Genomic DNA, 17,339 nt, shown 5'->3' on the forward strand with positions numbered 1-17,339 from the left:
GAAAAGAATAGGAGTCTGAGAATAGGTGAGAGGGGAGAAGAGCACCTGAGGGGGAGGGGGGGGGATGGAGTAAAGGCAGTCCAAGAAAAAAGTAAAAAATGTTCGTCATCAGGAGGGAGGAAGGAATGGACAAGGGTCAGACAAGATAGCAGGTCCGGATCATGGGAATCGACAGAGACCATCTCTCAAAAAATGGCGGGATGCACAAAAGTCGCAAGAATCAAGGTATCAGAGCGTTTTACATAAGAAAGAAAAATAGCGAGATACAAGGTACAATAAATTAAACAAATAGTAGCACAGTCATTACAAAGTGGGTGGAAAAATCATAGGGGAGAGAAGGTAGAGAGGGACAAGTGAAGTGTTGTGAGAGAGGGTGAAGAGAGAGGAGGGAACCAGAGGGGGGATGGGGTTAAGGCAGTCCAGAAAGAAGTAGAAAAACGTTTGAGGGACGTCAGGGAGAGACAGGAGGGAAGGGGGAAAGGACAGAGTTCAAGCAAGATGGTGGGTCTGGGTCGTGGGTATCGACATAGGCCAACAACAAAATGGGGGGATGCCCACAACTCAAAAATCCATAAAGAAGAACCAGAGAGCATGTTTTAAGTGCAAGAGTCGATGGGGGACGCAGCCACAAAACAAAAGGCGGGCGGAAGGCTGTAGAAGGCGTGCAGAGGCTCAGGACCACGGAGGCATCGGTGTTGAAAATCCACAGGGTGTAGCTCCAGCACCCCCATACCTGGTAAGGACTCACGGGACCCCAAAGTCAGAACTGAGGCGGAACACACCCAAGCAGACGGCCAGTATGGTGGAGGCAGCGAGGCAGCAGCGGGGACTGGGAGAGCGAGCCAGCCCTAGATTGGTAGAATTTCAGGTGGGAATTCGGGTCCACCGAACCAACAGCGCCGTGGTACTCACCCTCGATACAGCTCATCACTGCAGGTGATCAGGCATCGGGGCATACAGCTACTACTGGGCCAGAGGGCAGGGGGACAGTCGGGAAGAGTGGAATCTCACCCCCCAATCAATCCGCCGCCATCCAGGTTTTTGCAATGAAGACAGAGCTGCACCAAGGTAGGTCCAATTAACAGCAATCTGCGGCGATTAGTTCTGATGGAGGCAGTAGAGGGAGAAAACAGCAGCAGCAGGACTTGTAAGGAGGAAGAGTTAACTGGCATAAAACTTCCTCCGGATAATTTGGTGGGAAGACAGATGGAAATAGAGGCCTTGCAACAGGTGACAGAGGTGCGGGACAGACTGGATACTTACACATTGAAATCCTATTGCCAACTTCTACATAGGAAGAGAGAAAGCTCTGGACATTTAAAAGCATGGATCCTCAAGCGGGAGACGCCTCTCTCCCCTATACCCCATACTAAGTCTCCCCAGGGTCGAGATCCATCCTCCTGACCCAGAACGCATAACTGCATTTCTGACTGTGGTGGCACTTCCTCGGCAAAACAAGACGTTGTCCTAGACCTGGAGGCAGATCTTACACTTGGATTTGGGCAGCGCTTTGGCTCTCGTCTCCGGGAAAGGAGCTGGGCAGTGACAATAAATCTTAAGTGTTCCCCTTGGGGACACTGCTCTCTTGAGCCCTGAAGCCCTTCCAGAGCTACCTCTTCAGTGGGAGACTGACCGCTTCTGCTACTTGGGCGTGACTGTGGCACATACAGTACAGAAACACTTACAATACAATATAACCAGGGTTACGGAGGACCTCCAGTAATTCATTAAATTCTGGAACACTCTTCCTCTTTCCCTCATGGGGCATGCTGACATGTCTAAGATTGTGTTTTTACTGTTGTGTATCTACTAACTGCACCACTCATTGGACCGGCTCCCTAAGGGCGTGTTCAAGCAATTGAACTCCCTCATTGATCTGGGAATGTGGACGCAGTAGATTGGCAAGGGACTTCCTTTTTCCCCCACTAGAGGAGGGGGACTGGTGGTCTCCATCCTGGAACAGTATTACCTGGCCTCCCAGCTGCATCACACCACACTTTGGCTCACAGAGGGAAGTAACTAGGAACATAGGTTATTGGAGGATTCAACTAGTGGCTTCTCCCTCTTTCAGATCCTGGTTGTGGGGGGCAGAAGCATGGGCGAAGGAACAAGTTGAGGGTATACCTGGGTAGAGGTAGTCTACCCACCATTTTTAAAGGGTGGACACAGTCTACCCTGCCAGGAGGTTGGATCCAGCAGAAATATGCTAAACTTGCCCCGGTGTAATTTTCAAACTCCAGGACACATTTAGCAGTGCTTGCACGTTGCCTGCTTTCTACCAGAACAGCAACGTGCAGGGGGGGGGAGGGAGGAGTGCTCATACATAGATGCAATGGAGGGCAAACAAAGAAACAGCTTATCACTTCAAAGATACTTAAGAGAGGCGTGCTTTTCACTTTGTTCAGTCACTGGAGCAACCAGGGGAGCCCAAGAAAATCAGTGTTGTCCCTTAAATGGATCCACACGCCGAAGGCACAGAAGTCGCAAGGGGACCTCTAGCAGTTTCACAAAACAACAGCTTGCAGGGTACAGAGTGCGAGGAGGCCAAAGTCCTTTGTACAAAATGTGCGCAGAAATTGGGGATATCAATACCCCAATGCACTTAGTTGGGGAATGACAACAAGCATATGCATTAAAATACGCAGTGCAAAGGTGTTCGGGTTATGCGGTCCCCACGAGGGATACTGTCCTCAAACTCGGTGAGAGGGCAGCTCGACCTCAAGGAACATAGGAACCTACCTCCTGTGTTGCTGGAGCTCAGGATCAGCAGACCGGTCAGTTGCATTACGGTGCTTGCGACTGCAGGGGAGTGACTCCTTCACCCCTAGTGAGATACTTCAGATGTCTTTGCTGCTCCACAGGTCCTGTACGGAGACGGTATGGTACATGGGCACAGGCGATGCTTTGGACGGAGAGAGAGACTAAGTCGGGCCCAGTCGAAGTCCAGCGAAGTCCAGAGTGTCCAGACAGTGGAAGTTCAGTTGTTTCTTGATCAGAATCTTGTCCACGTCGAATCTAGGGTCCTACAGCCAGGTAAACCCTTGTGTACCCATGGAAGAGGGTTGGACAGATTCAGGGGACCCTCCTAGGGGAGGGTCAGGACAGTGGGGAGGATACTCCCATGTAGTTTGTCCATTTTCGCGCCAGAGCAGGACTGGTTTGAACTTGACTATGCACAGGGGCACCAAGTGTGCCCCAGATGTAGACTTTCAGGCACTTTGGAAGTGCACCCACCCAGCCCCAATACACTAAATCCTGTCTGTGAGGTGGTCACACTACTGTGACAGGATGCCTATTGTCCTGCTCCAGCTTGGCTCCGCAGCAGGAGGGAAGAGATATGTCTCTGGTCGGCAGCAACCATTTTGTGCTGCCCGGATTGAGAAGGCCAGTACCGGAAAGACCAGTGGCCCCACAAAGCTTGCTTCAGAAGGGTGGAATCATACCTCCGTGGAGGTATGATTCCAAGGTGTTTGACACCAAACACGACATGTTTTGCTGCAGACGTTTTTGAGATAGCATTTTACGCGACCATATAATGCATCTCTACCTATATGTCTGGCCACGTCACCGACAACCCGGGAGAATGGTCTCCGAAGGCTGCAGAGGGGCTCTGCTCATGCAGGGGTACCCTTTCAAGTAAAACCCAGCACCCTGCCTTCAGGATTGTCAAGGCCTGCTATAGGGGTGACTTATACATTTTAAGTGTAGTGACCTATAGATATAGTAAACCTATATCTAAAGTAAGTGGTGCATGCACCATCTTACACAGGCTGCAATGGCAGTGCTGTAGTTCCATTTTGCATGGCCTCTCATGGGTGGCATAATACATGCTTTATCCCATGGGAGGCCTCTGGGGTACCTATGCCTTGGGTACAAGTTTTACCATATACTAGGGACTGACAAGGGTACCCCAGTATCCACTCTGGAGTGTACCCAAGTACATGCATAACATTTTAAGGAGAAAGTAGATAGGCTGGGGTCCTGGTTAGCAGGATCCCAGCCAGACTAGTCAAAATTGTATACCATCAACCAAAAAGTGGGGGTAACCATAAGAAGCAGAACCTACTTTCCTACAGGCAGTCTATGTAGCGGAAAGATTCATCCGAGCAGGGGATGGGGGAAATGCTTAGTAAGTAGTTAACAATCTGAGTGATTACCATTTTTATGGATTCAAGTTTACTCTGCCATATCAGGAATTTTGGTGACCAGCCTTTTAGGTATTTTTGAATCTTTTGAAGAACCTAGGGCTCGATATGTTGTATAGATTCATGAGGTTATCATTGAATTCGAAGCCTAAGTATTTAAGAAAATTGGGTTGCCACGCTTAGCCAGAGAAGCCTAGAACCTCCTTGGTGAAGGTAATGCTCAGTGGACTGTCCTCAGACTTATCCTTAATAAGGGTATATCCCGAGACTAGGAATATTCATCAATCTTGGCCATAATTTTAGGGATAGCAGTGTCTGTGTGTTCTGTTATTATTAGGATGACATCTGCATAGACACGTTTGGCCCGATTAAGTTATTATGTTCATTGAACATGAGCAAGTCGTTCAATGGCTAGTAGGAAAAGGGAGGGGGTACCGAGGACAACCTTGTCTTGTGGCTTGTTTGTGTGGAAACGAGTCAAATACTCCTTAGACCTGATTTTAGCACCGAGGTTGGAGTATAGGACCATTTCCATCTATATAAATGACTCACCTAAATTGAAGCAGGACATGGTGGCCTTCATGAAGGTATGACTAACTGGAAGTGGATGGCGCACAGCTGTGAGTTTTTTTAAATTGTGGTTTTCCTTTTTCTTTTGAGAAATTAAATAGGTCGGGTGCTCCACCAAGTGACGAGTCCGTCCTAGGCTCGTCTCGAGATAATTCTTAGTGATGTGGCACCGTGGGTGTACGGTGTCATCCCTGGTAATTGGGCACTCCTTAGGTTCTTGTGATACAAGACTCCAAATGCAGTTTAACTTGTTCGTTTATTTTACATCATCATTATGTTTCATGATAACTTTCCATGGTGTCGAACAATGTTTCAATTATTCATAAATATTTTTAATCCAATTGCTCCAATGCATTTCGGGCAAAGCGTGCCCTTCATCTGGGAGCTTCTACGAACAAAACACAAAGACATAGCTCTAAGTATGGGTAAATGAAAGTGATTGAAATCATGCAACGATTTAGTGTACTGTTCATTACTCGGGTTGAAGTAAAAGTGCATTAGACATGCAAGAACGGGGCGATGGAATGTGAGTGAGGGGCGGGGAAAGTGATTGGAATCGGGCGGGTGAAGTTCGTACTGGTACACGGTAGTTAAGTGAATGACTCTGTGAACGCGAGTGAGGATAGTCTTAGATAAAGGTATGCAAGTGTGGGTTAACCATGCAGGAGAGCCCAAGTGCGCGAGCGGCAATGAGTATTACTTACTTGGTGTGCAACTGGCTTCTGCCTCGGTCGTGGGTGTCAGTTTCTAAGCGTCAGCGTCGTTAGAGGAAGTGATCTTATACGCATGCTCGTGAGGTTAACATAAACGACGGACTATGGGCAGTGTTGGCCATCTTGTGTGAGGGACGTGTGTGTTAACGCTAAGGTGGAAAACAATTCAGGAAAACAATGCAATTCCGGAAAACAATGCGTGCAGCTAGCAATATTACATGGTAGGCGATGTATTATAAAAAACATGAAAATTCCAAACGGTCATTGAGACCCATAGGCCTCATGGATTGCATTTTATAAATCCAAGCCATCACTCTTTGCAACAAATGTCTGCTGTTGTAGATTCCCTCGATTTTCTGGACCTGTTCCAAGATCAAGAACTTCAATTGAGACACGTTGTGTCTATTTTCATTGAAATGTGTCGCGACGTTTGATTTGGTATTTTTTAGTCTTATGTTGGATTTATGCTCGTTGATGCGAGTCTTTATTTTCCTCTCTGTTTTGCCAACGTAACATTTCCCACATGGGCATTTGATGAGGTATACCACGTTTGACGTGTCGCATGTCGCATTAACGTGTAGTTTCACTGGGGTTCCTTTCATGGGATGGCTCACTGTTGTTCCGGTAATGACATTATTACAGTTCCCACAGTTTTTACATGGTCTGGTACCTTTCGCCTGAGATTCCGTGGAATGTTTTTTTGTGAGAATTTCTTTCAAGTTGGCACTGCGGGTGTAAGCGAATATGGGAGGTTCTTTGAAAGTGGTGCCAAAGTCTGGTTCTATACTCATGATCGGCCAGTGGCGTAAGATGATTCTTTTGAACAATGAGCTCATGTTAGAAAATTTAGACACTAGAACCATCCTGTTCATTTGTTCTCGTGGTGTTCTACATAATAGTTTTTCTCTGGTTGTTTCAAGAGCTATTTTTATGGCATTCTCTATGAGAGGTTTGGGATAGCCTCTTGTATAGAATCTTTCACCCATTTCTTGTAATCGGACTTCGGTCTGCAAAGGATTCGATGAAATTCTCTTGACTCTCAGCATTTGGGATAGCGGTAAGTGTGTTTTTAGAGACCATTGATGATGACTGGAAAAGTGTAACGTATTGTTGCGATCAGTTTTCCTCCGAAAGAGGTCTGTTTCAAAACAGGTATCTGTAGTCGTGATTTTCACGTCTAGAAAGGTGATCGTGTTTTTGTTGATATCCCAAGTAAATTGGATGAGTTCATTGGCTAGATTCAGTGCGGTTAAAGCCTGTATCAGAGATTCTTTGGTGTTCTTCCAAATGATGAATATGTCATCAATATATCTCGCGTACATTTTCATGTTGTTAGTCCAGTTGGGGTTGGCATAGATGTTGGCTTGTTCGAAATATTTCATATAAATATTCGCATAAGTCGGCGCGGCACAATTCCCCATAGAGGTGCCGGACAGCTGGATGTAGTACTCGTCATTCAATTGGAAATAGCTTTGGTACAATGTAAAAATCATGAGTTCCATTAGTAGTTGTTGCATTCCTGGTTCATGGGTGCTTTCAAGGATAGATTTTTCAATGGCTTCTATGCCCCCGGCATGGGGGATCAACGTATAGAGCGATCGGATGTCAGCTGTACATAGGATGATGTGGTCACCTTCAGAAATTTCAATACGAGCCAATTTATTGAGAAAATCTGTTGTGTCTTCTATGTAGCTGTCCATTTGCTTCACTGTGGGTTGTAAGTAGCGGTCTATGAATTTCCCCACTGGTTCATGAAATGAACCCTTAGTGGAGACAATGGGTCTGAATGGTGGGTCTTCTAAGCACTTGTGGATTTTAGGTATTAGGTAAATGGTCGGACTCCTAGGAAATGGTTTCAATAGGTATTTCTTGGTTCTGTCATCAATAGTACCATTTTCGTACGCTTTCTGAACAATATTCGTCAAAATTTCTTTGAATTGTGTCGTGGGGTTGCTCATGAGTCTCATGTAGGTCTGTTCATCTTGTATATGTTCTTGTACTTTTTGGTCATACATAGTGGAATTCATCACCACAAGGGCTCCTCCCTTGTCAGCTTTGATACATTTAATTCGTTCATCGTTGGCTAGCTTTCTTAAGGTGTCGTAATCCTTCTGTGTGATGTTTTTGTGTCTTTTTTTGTTGTAATTTAGTTTGGCAATGTCTTGGTTTACCAAATTCTCAAACAGGTCAATACTTTTGTGGCTTATGGGTGCTTCAAACGTGCTCAGAGGTTTGAGACCCATCAATTGGTCAGGTTTCTTTGGGAGTGGTGGTACTACGTGGTCAAAGTAGTGTTGTAATTTTAATTTACGTGTGAACTTGTAAGTGCTGACTTGTAGTTCCAAATGATTAGTTCTGTTGGTTGGTATGAACGAAGTACCTTTAGATAACAGGTTCATTTCATGTTTTGTGAGTGTCACATCGGAGATGTTGATGATCAAGTGTTCTTTTTCTTGTTGTCCTTCTTGGAGCTCCGGGTGCTGGGGTGTGGGGTTTCTTTTTCCTTTTCTTTTTTGGAGACCCCTCCTGGGTCGTTTGAGGTGTCTTTGCCATCGACTAAAAAAGATACCGCAGTGGAAGATCCTGCCTGTTGGTTTTGAATTTCGGTTCCTGTTACTAATTCGCTCGGCTGGGCGTATGTTCTTCTTGATGGGCGGTTGGAGGTGTCGCTACCGGTGGAGGAAGTGTCTGTTTGTGAGTTAGGTGGTTTGTTTCTCCTACGTTGGGCGTACACGTCTGCCCACGTGTACACCTCTCCCAGTCGTGTATCACAAGAACCTAAGGAGTGCCCAATTACCAGGGATGACACCGTACACCCACGGTGCCACATCACTAAGGTCTTCATGAAGGGCCATGCAACTTTGTCAAATGCTTAAGCAGCATCCAGTGCTATGGCTACTACTGGTGAGTTTTGGGGTTTAGCGGGGGCATCTCTAAGATGTGTTAATTTTTCATTAAATCTCACACTGACATCACACACTGACATCAGTGTGGGTTTAATGTGCTGTGAAGTTTGATACCAGACTTCTCAGTTTTCAGTGTAGCCGTTATGGCGCTGTGGAGTTCGTGGTGACAAACTCCCAGCACCATATACTCTTCATGGAAGCACTGCACTTACAATGTCTAAGAATGGCCTTAGACACTGTAGGGGTACAGGGCTCATGCACCTGTACCCTCACCACGGGTACAGTGCACCCCGCTAGAGGGGTGAATGATCTATGCCTGGGCAGTGGGTTGTAGGCTCTTCACTTTTTTCTGCACCAAGACACGCAGCCTGCAGAGGCAGTGTGTGAGTGTAAGGGTACAGGACCTCTAAGGGTGGCAAACTACTCTTGAATATCAAACAGCGAGACCACATCTCACCTGCCTTGAAAACCATGCAATGGTTACCGGATCCACGTTCAAGCTACTTTGTATCACCCACAAAGCAATACATGTAATGGGACCGCTCTTCTTCAGGAATAAAATCGCCGAACACAATCGACAAAGGAACCTCCGCGCTAGAGGGGCATCTTGCCGCAATATCCCAAGATACAAGAAAAAAACATGGGTGACACATCCTTCTCTGTTCAAGCAGCTAAACTATGGAACTCTTTACCCTCCCCCCAACATTAGATCCACCGACAACCACCTTATCTTCAGAAAACTACTCAAGAATTGGCTCTTAGCACCATACGCTAACAGAAATTTACAGCATATCCTTCTCTATATAAGCATTTATTTTCACTATAGATATATACCTATCTTTCTGTATTGCTTTGTATAAACATGTAGAATAATTATGTTGGGGGAAAAAAATCATCTTTGGTCTACATGTACTTGCTTCCATTGTGCATCTATGTACCTTCCATGTACTTGGATCTGTGTGTGTGTTACTTTTCTCCTAAAAAAGCATATCTAATGCACTACCCTAGTTTTCATCCTGTACCTCTATCAATATCTTTAATCTACATATACTTACCTCCTTTATGCATCTATATACTTTTAAGGTACTTATGGATCTATATATTTATCACTTTCTTCTAATTTAGCATTTCCAATGCACTACCCTATTTCTAAACCTATACTTCTGTCAATATATCTTCTAGTCCAACTTTGACTCATGTCAAACTTCTTTCTACTACTCTTTTTTTCCAATGCACTACCCTATATCTCACCCTATACATCTATCAATATATCCTCTACATCCCAAAGCCCGAACCACTACTATGATCCCCAAAATAACCCATTTTAGACCCTCCACATCTCTACCCCTCCTTGCATCATCTGACACCTCTTTTTACTATACCGATCCCACAAACAAACTTTTCTAAACTCTTCCCTCTGACTCTTCCCCTCTAAACCCCTTTTTACTCACCCAAAAGCCTCCTCCTACTGCTATGACCTCCCAAAAAAATCCAAATCCTTCACTCTATCTCTCCACTATCCTTTTCACTTCTCAAATTCCATATTCCACTATACTAATTGACCACTAATCCTTTATGGGTTCCGGAGTAGCGTGCTACTCGACAGAAAAGCACTTCAACACCCAGCAGGGGTAACAGGTGCTAATTGAATGCAAACCTTTCTTCCCCTTCTATGCCATCACTATCCTTCTCCCTCCAAATAACTAACTAATATCACCACTCAAATTACTTTCAGATTTCACCATACTAGTTCACCACTAATCTTTTATGGGTTTCCAGAATAGTGTGCTACTCGCCACAAAACCCCCCAAAAAATACTTGAACACACCATCAGGGGTAACAAGCGCTATATAAATACAAACCTTTTTTCCTCTTCTATCCTTCTGCTATCCTTCCGAATCCAAATAACTGACTAACCTATCCACCACTTAAAATGTACTTTTATGTTTCACTATACTAATTCAACACTAATCCTTTATGGGTTCCGGAGTAGCATGCTACTCGCCGAAAAAGCAATTTGACGCCTCGCCAGGGGTAGTAAGCGCTATATAAATGCAATTACAATACAATACATTTATGCATGCACTGTAAGAATGTCAGATGAGTTGGTCTAGTCCCAGTATTTACACACTATTTTGTTTTATTTCTCTGATAGTGCTACTCATCCCAATACAGTGTGTCAGAAAGCTTTACATCACACGAACACAATTATACATTGACAATAAATAATGTGTGTAAATCAATGTACAGGATGTATTCGATAAGACAGTGAGGGTTACAAGGTGTAGGAGCGACATGTCCTTTATAGCTCATGGTGCTATATTAGAAGGATTACAATTTATGAACTGCAAGTAACAAAAGGATCTCAGCGTTGAAAGCAGTAAGCCACTTACCCATTTACATCAAAGAAAAAAAATTGCTTCTGCATAATGTGCTTTGCAGCAGATGTATTAACTCTCTATGCTACTTTCAACCAAAAATGAAACTAGACAAAACACTGATCTCTCCAGAAAATACGTTAACCTCCAGAGGTATCTTTCCATTATTATTATTCCCTGAGATTTAGTTGGAACACAAAGATTCAACAGCAGGTGCCTTAACCCCATAAGATGCAGACTTTACAATTAAGCAGAATATATGTACTGTAACGTTTCTCCTTGTTTCCAATTTTTTTGTGGCAGGTTTTTAAAAAGATAAATGTATACGCTGAGGATCAGATTTTGGTCAGGGTTGAGTCACTTTATTAGCACAACCCTGAAGCAAAATCTCATTTGCCAATTATTGTAGATGTGCTCATGATAGACCTGCTAAACATGTGTGAGATCTTAAGATCTGACGTCACTTCCTGTGAGCTCATGGGTTGTGATGCCATTTCATGTGATGCCATATGCAATGTCACTCACCATGATGTCACTTGCATACTGCCTAATTTGGTTAGTCCCCTCACTTCTTTTTTATGACTTGTGCCCTGGCGTGTGCCACATATTGAATCTTATTAAAAACACAGCTACCTTATGGGAATGAGCCGTGAAAGTGGTCTTGAAAGTGGACCCCTTTGACAGAGAATTAGTCTTTTGGGATTTGCCGGCCTTTAGGGTATTTGCGGAAGCAGTGGACATGCCCGCCTGGCAAGAAAGTAGTTGTGAGAAGTTGGGGGATCTATACCCCAATGAGGAATTTATCTCATTCTCACTGCTATAGTTCAGGAGAAATGTACCTCATTCCCCACAGCTACAAGCTCTTCTCATGTTTGAACTGGGAGAGGTGAGAGGGGAGACATCTGGTCCACCCACTCTATAAAGCCATGACAGCTGACCTGACCCGTATGCCACCCCCCACATGTGCAGCATGGAGAAACAAACTAGGGACACACATTGTAGACGCACAGTGGGATCGAATGTGTGCATTGGTGAAATCCATCTTGAGTAAGGCTAGATTTGAGCTAACCCATTTTCATGTTCTACACAGCACAGACACTTTTGACCTTGCATAAAATGGACCCAAATCGACCACCAAACTGCTTTTTAGGTCTTGTATGCGCTGCATTGGCAAAAAGAGCTTTAGCTATCGCTTTGGCTTTTCAGCCAAAAATGTGCACGCATTCCATTGCCTTCAATGGCAACGCGTGCACGTCTGGCGATTCACTTGCGGGAGCGAGCACCGCCATATGGTAGCAATTATCACTCCCGCAAGTGAATTGCGCAGCCCCTCTCCTCCCCCCTGCTGCCGCGCGAGGCGCTCACGCCTCCCCCTGCTGCCAGCAGCCTGCCGTGCGGTTGCTTGTTTTTAACTAATATGTAATCCACAAAGTGCCCCAAATATGGTTTCCATTTGAGAATCTTTGATTCGGCTAAAGACTTGCTTTATAAATAATTGCGTGTTTTAAACTTTGTCTAAGCAACAATTTCAGTCTGGCGACTAATTGTTACCACCGGGCACTGTTTAAGCCCGCTAAATAGAAACATATATACATTCACGTAGGACATCATGGATTTGGCCGTCGTGTTTGCTTTGATTCTTTCAGCCTTTGTACTAATTGAGTGTTTGAGGATAAATAAAACTCCCCTCCTCTCCCTAACATAACATCTCATTTGATCTGTGTTCTCTGCCTCTTCCTGTTTTAGTGACACGCAGTCCCCGAGTGTGGCCTAAGTTTCTTTTCATTGTGTCTCGTGGAGATTTTTCTACGCTGTGGCTTCAGCCCACAGGGGTCACACATGTCATTGTGAAGAAGATGGAGTGCAGCTGTGTGCTGATTGTCAGACAGCATCAATATTTAACCAGAGCTGCATTAAACATTCCCATGGTAAGATTTGCTTGCCCGCTTCCCTGCTACTCACAATGAATGTCCGGCTGTCTCCCGTGGCTGCACGTAGCAACATGCCCTTCGTTTGGCATTCACCACTAACGGGTTGTTAAAATTTTATTTTCTTTCAGCCGAAAACATTATTTTTGTCGCAGCAAAGACTATTTTCGGCGCAAGAAAAATGTTAAGAGCTGGGGAATGTTAACACATCCTAGACATGTTTGCGGAGGTGTACATGGGCAGAGGGCGCGAATGGGCCTTGATCTTAGCACAGACAGGTCCCTTTACCAACCGAAGCCGTGAAGCACCCAATAGGCTTTAAGAACCAACATTGGTTTTCTGTAGCCTTAGGAGTCGAAGGCTGAAAACAAAAGAAACTGTTAACAACCCCTTACTCAGTCCAGGAGACCACCTGAGGTTCTGCAGCATTTCTCAAATAACGTGAAAATGGCCCAGAGGCGGGAGCCGTGACCCGAACTATGAAATCATCTGAGACGCTTTTCTGACACATCGAGAACACATCCGCTGAGAAACTTCTCCCAGGTGGATGGCGATAGGATTAGGTTTCGTCACTTCCACACCAACAACACTCTTTTGCCAATACTGCTTCCAGTTCAATATAATATTAATTTGCACCCCATTGGTTACTGCCATTCAAGTTACCTTACGTACTGCCACCTGGATGGAGGTGGCTCTCAGTGAGCTGGTTCCTCATCGCTGATGAAATGTTTTTTTTGTTGTTTTTTTGAATGGTTGAGTCTTGACAATATGGACTTAGCCTTCTGTAATTAATATTCAAGCTCCGAAAATGGAGTACCATACTTATGTTAATCGTAACATCTGTTCTATAGATTGCAAGGAATGATGGAAGCACCAAATGAATCACTATATAAAAACACACAATTATCATTGTATTCAGCTTTTATTACCCAAGTGACAATTGGTACCTCCGAGAATCAAACCCTAAATAGTGCTAAATGGGAATCGACCCTTAGCTGCTTTTTAGGTCGAGTCTGGGCAGCGCATGCGCTGCTCTGCCAGGCATGCTGTATTTGAGTATGGCCTTGAATCTCCGCCCACTCTCTCTGTCCATATTCTTCATTGGCTTGTCAGTTCATCCAACTTTATTCGGATAGGCATTATATCCATAAAAGTACATAATAAAAATTACATATTAAAAATCACAAGGGAAGGGTAGCAATATAATCAAGTTAAGGTCGATGATTTGTAAGACACAGCATTACGCACTAAGATAAAAATGGTAAATTCATTAACAACAATTATACATTGATCCATTCATACTTTAAAAGTTCAGGGATTAAGCATTGACTTGCGTGCCAGAGTGGCAATCCTCAGAAATGTACTAATGCGGAAAACAAGCTCTTCATCAGTCAAGGCAAGCACACTCGAGAAGGCTGAATCCATACTAATGGGCTTGCTCCTGTTGAAAAATGGGTAGAGAGCCCCTTACTATACTTTATGTAATATTTGCAGAAAAACAAAAAATGGAGGGTGGATTGGCCACTCACCCCGTCACAGGGGCAGGGTATTAAATCAAGTTTCGGGTGAAAACCAAGGGGAAAACACAATGTAAATTTTACAGTCCCCGCTCTAAGGGGGAATAAAAGGCTTCTTACCCAATGACTCATAGGTAACATAAGGTAGTTTGGTAAGGGGAGACAGGGCTGCTCACGGGACATATACCTAAAGACAAATGGTTTCTTCGCTTCCCACACCAGTCTTTCTTCATTAGTTGACAAATAAAGGAGCCTTCCAAGTTCTTTTTTGAGCAAAGTAGCAGTTTGGCTGGGGTTTGAGAAGATACAGCCTTTATTGATACTACATAAAGTCTGGTAAACTCCAGAGAGCCAGGGGATTTCCATCCCCTTCTCACACTTCATGCATTCGTCAATAATATCTCTGGTTAGGGTCGCTGCCTCATTCTTCCAGACTGATAGCCAGAAGAGGGCTGGGCGAGCACGTATAAAGTCAGTTATGTAGTTTAAATTCAATTCTTTATGGCAGATATACTGCGGTGTAGAGATTGGGATACCCAGCAGTTTCCTGCAGAATCTATTTTCTTCCTGCTGGATGCAGGAACTATCTACAGTACCCCAAATCTCAGCTCCATAGGTGGCCACTGGGACGCATTGTGATTTAAAAAATTTTAGGATAGCTAAAATAGCACCTGTATTCTTTGGACGGGGGAGGCTAAAAATTGAGTTGATGGTCTTTGAGAACTTGTTCCTGGAATGGGTAAGATGCTCAGTCCAGGAGCCGTTCGCAACAAAGACCACCCCAAGATAGGGAAATTTACAAGTGCTTATCAGTTTGCGGTTGCCAACAGTGACAGAACTAAGCTGGCATTTCCGAGGGTCACAAGACATTAAAAAGTATTTGTTAAAATTAACTCTTAGGTCCAGGGTATCCATATATTCAACAAAAGACTGTACCAAGATACGCAGGGAATTTGCGGTGCAGCATATAAGTACCGCATCGTCAGCGTATAATAGCACGGGGAGAGGTTTCCCGTTAATCACAGGAACAACTTGAGACATGGATATTAATGCTTTGCTCAGTCCATTAATATAAATAATAAACAGAAGGGGGGCCAAGACACAACCCTGTCTGACCCCCCCTTCCGACTTTAATGGGTCCTGAAACCTCGCCACCTCTGGCTTGCGTCATTGTCCTTTGTAAATGCTGGATTCTGATTCGTTAATAGCCTTGTTAGACCCTCCTTAGTACCGCCTTGTCTTCATTTGTAACCTCCCATGAGGACTGGCCCTTTAACTTCTGTTGTTACACAGTATTTCTTATTTAAGTCTGTAAGCACTACCCCCCCAGATTCATCAAGAACACATTTTGCTATTCCTTAATAGCGAAAAATACAGATTCGCTATTAAGGAATAGCAAAATGCTATGCATCAAGAAATCACTACAAAAATAGCGATTTCTAATAATTCCCTAATTGCGACTCGCACATTGCGAGTCGCAATTAAGGAATATCTCCCCATTCATTCCTATGGGCCTAGAGGCCCATAGGAATGAATGGCAAGACAATCTCAATTTGCTAATCGCAATTAGCGCTTCGCAAATTGAGATTGCGATTTCAAGGGTGCAGGGGTGTCCAAAGGACACCCTGTTGCACCCCTGAAATTTATGTGTACACATGTGTTGCGCACACACATGCCCTAAGGGCATGTGTGTGCGCAACATGAAACTTTGAAAAATGCACTTTAGTGCATTTTTCAAAGTTTTTGCAAATTACCACGAAGATGTACTTCATGGTAATTTGCGTGCCCTAATAGCGAATTCGCCATATTTTTCACTTTCATGCAATGCATTTAAGGAATCTCAATTTGAGATTCCTTAAATGCAAAGAATCGCAATTTAGCTAATTCTTAGTTAGCGATTTTTAGGTCTCGCGACCTATCGATGCGCGCATCCGCATCGAGCGGAGCGAGAATTCAAGTGGCGAAAATTCTCGTGAAACCACCAGCTTTTTGCCTGGCGTTTTCATCAAGTTCACGTGAACCACGTGATCAACATGAACGCGCATCAGCCTCCCTCCCTCCTAATTGCATCTTGCCGCAGAGCACATCAAAGGGCTTCGCCCAGCGTGCGCTCTGCGGCTTCTCGGCTTCTCCTCCCCTAATTGGATTTCTCCTCCCCCTCCCCAGCCAGCTTCCCCCAGGCTGTGTTCCCTCATCCCTCGCACCCCCTCCCCCTCCTGACTCGAGAGCATTACACTCATACCGACTCGTGACTCCACGTCTCGGTCCTTCCTTCACCGCGTCTTCCTTTCTTACATTTCTCATTTCTTGTCTGTCACCTCAGCAGTGCCCGCTTTCCTCTCCGCACTTCACCCAACCCCGTTCTTTCTTATTTTGGCCATTTGCTACCCCGTCCTCCCGCCCCCAGCAGTTCACTTGAGACTTTTACAACACCAGACGCATTTCTCTCCTTTTACAACATGACGCGATTCCTCACTGCTACACAGACTATCAACCTATAATTGGGACTCAGCAACTGCGATAAACATATTTGTTAGCCAGCTATACGAAACAGGCAAAACATTACCTCCCCCACCACCACACCAAAAAAAGCACATGCTAGACTGCTTGCAGTACCTCGCAGCAGAACTTTTGGCGGTTCTTGTTTCCACGGTCATCACCATGAACATGCTGCAGAAATTTTAACTTTCCAATACAATTGATGCTCTTTTTCGCAGCAAAGAGATCACACAGAATCATGACATTTGACGCCCCAGTAACACTGGACACCGCCCTTCATCAGGGAGATAACACAGTAGCTGAGGGATTCAATGGCAACAGTTTGAACATGCTAGCTTTCAAAACCTTTGCCGTGCAAATCATTTGTTCGTATGCAGAAGAGAAACAGAAAGCTGCAGCCACGTGTGTAGGCGGAAAGGGCAGAACATTTGATAACCAGTGAGAGAAAATAACGTGAAAACTACCAACCAGGGGACGCTTCCTAGAATCTCCGAGCAAGCACAAATGTCGGTCAAGACTAATTCCGATGTACGTACAGGTAATTCATTTGGTGTGGATGCTATCCTCTGAACAGTTACACTTTTAAAATTCTTATTTTAAAGCATTAATAAAAGGAACTTTTGGAGAACGTATTAAATGCCAATTCAGATTAACTGGCTCTGGTCGATCCAGATGGACACTAC

This window comes from Lissotriton helveticus, chromosome 4_1, assembly GCF_964261635.1.
Source record: "Lissotriton helveticus chromosome 4_1, aLisHel1.1, whole genome shotgun sequence".
NCBI lineage: Eukaryota > Metazoa > Chordata > Amphibia > Caudata > Salamandridae > Lissotriton > Lissotriton helveticus.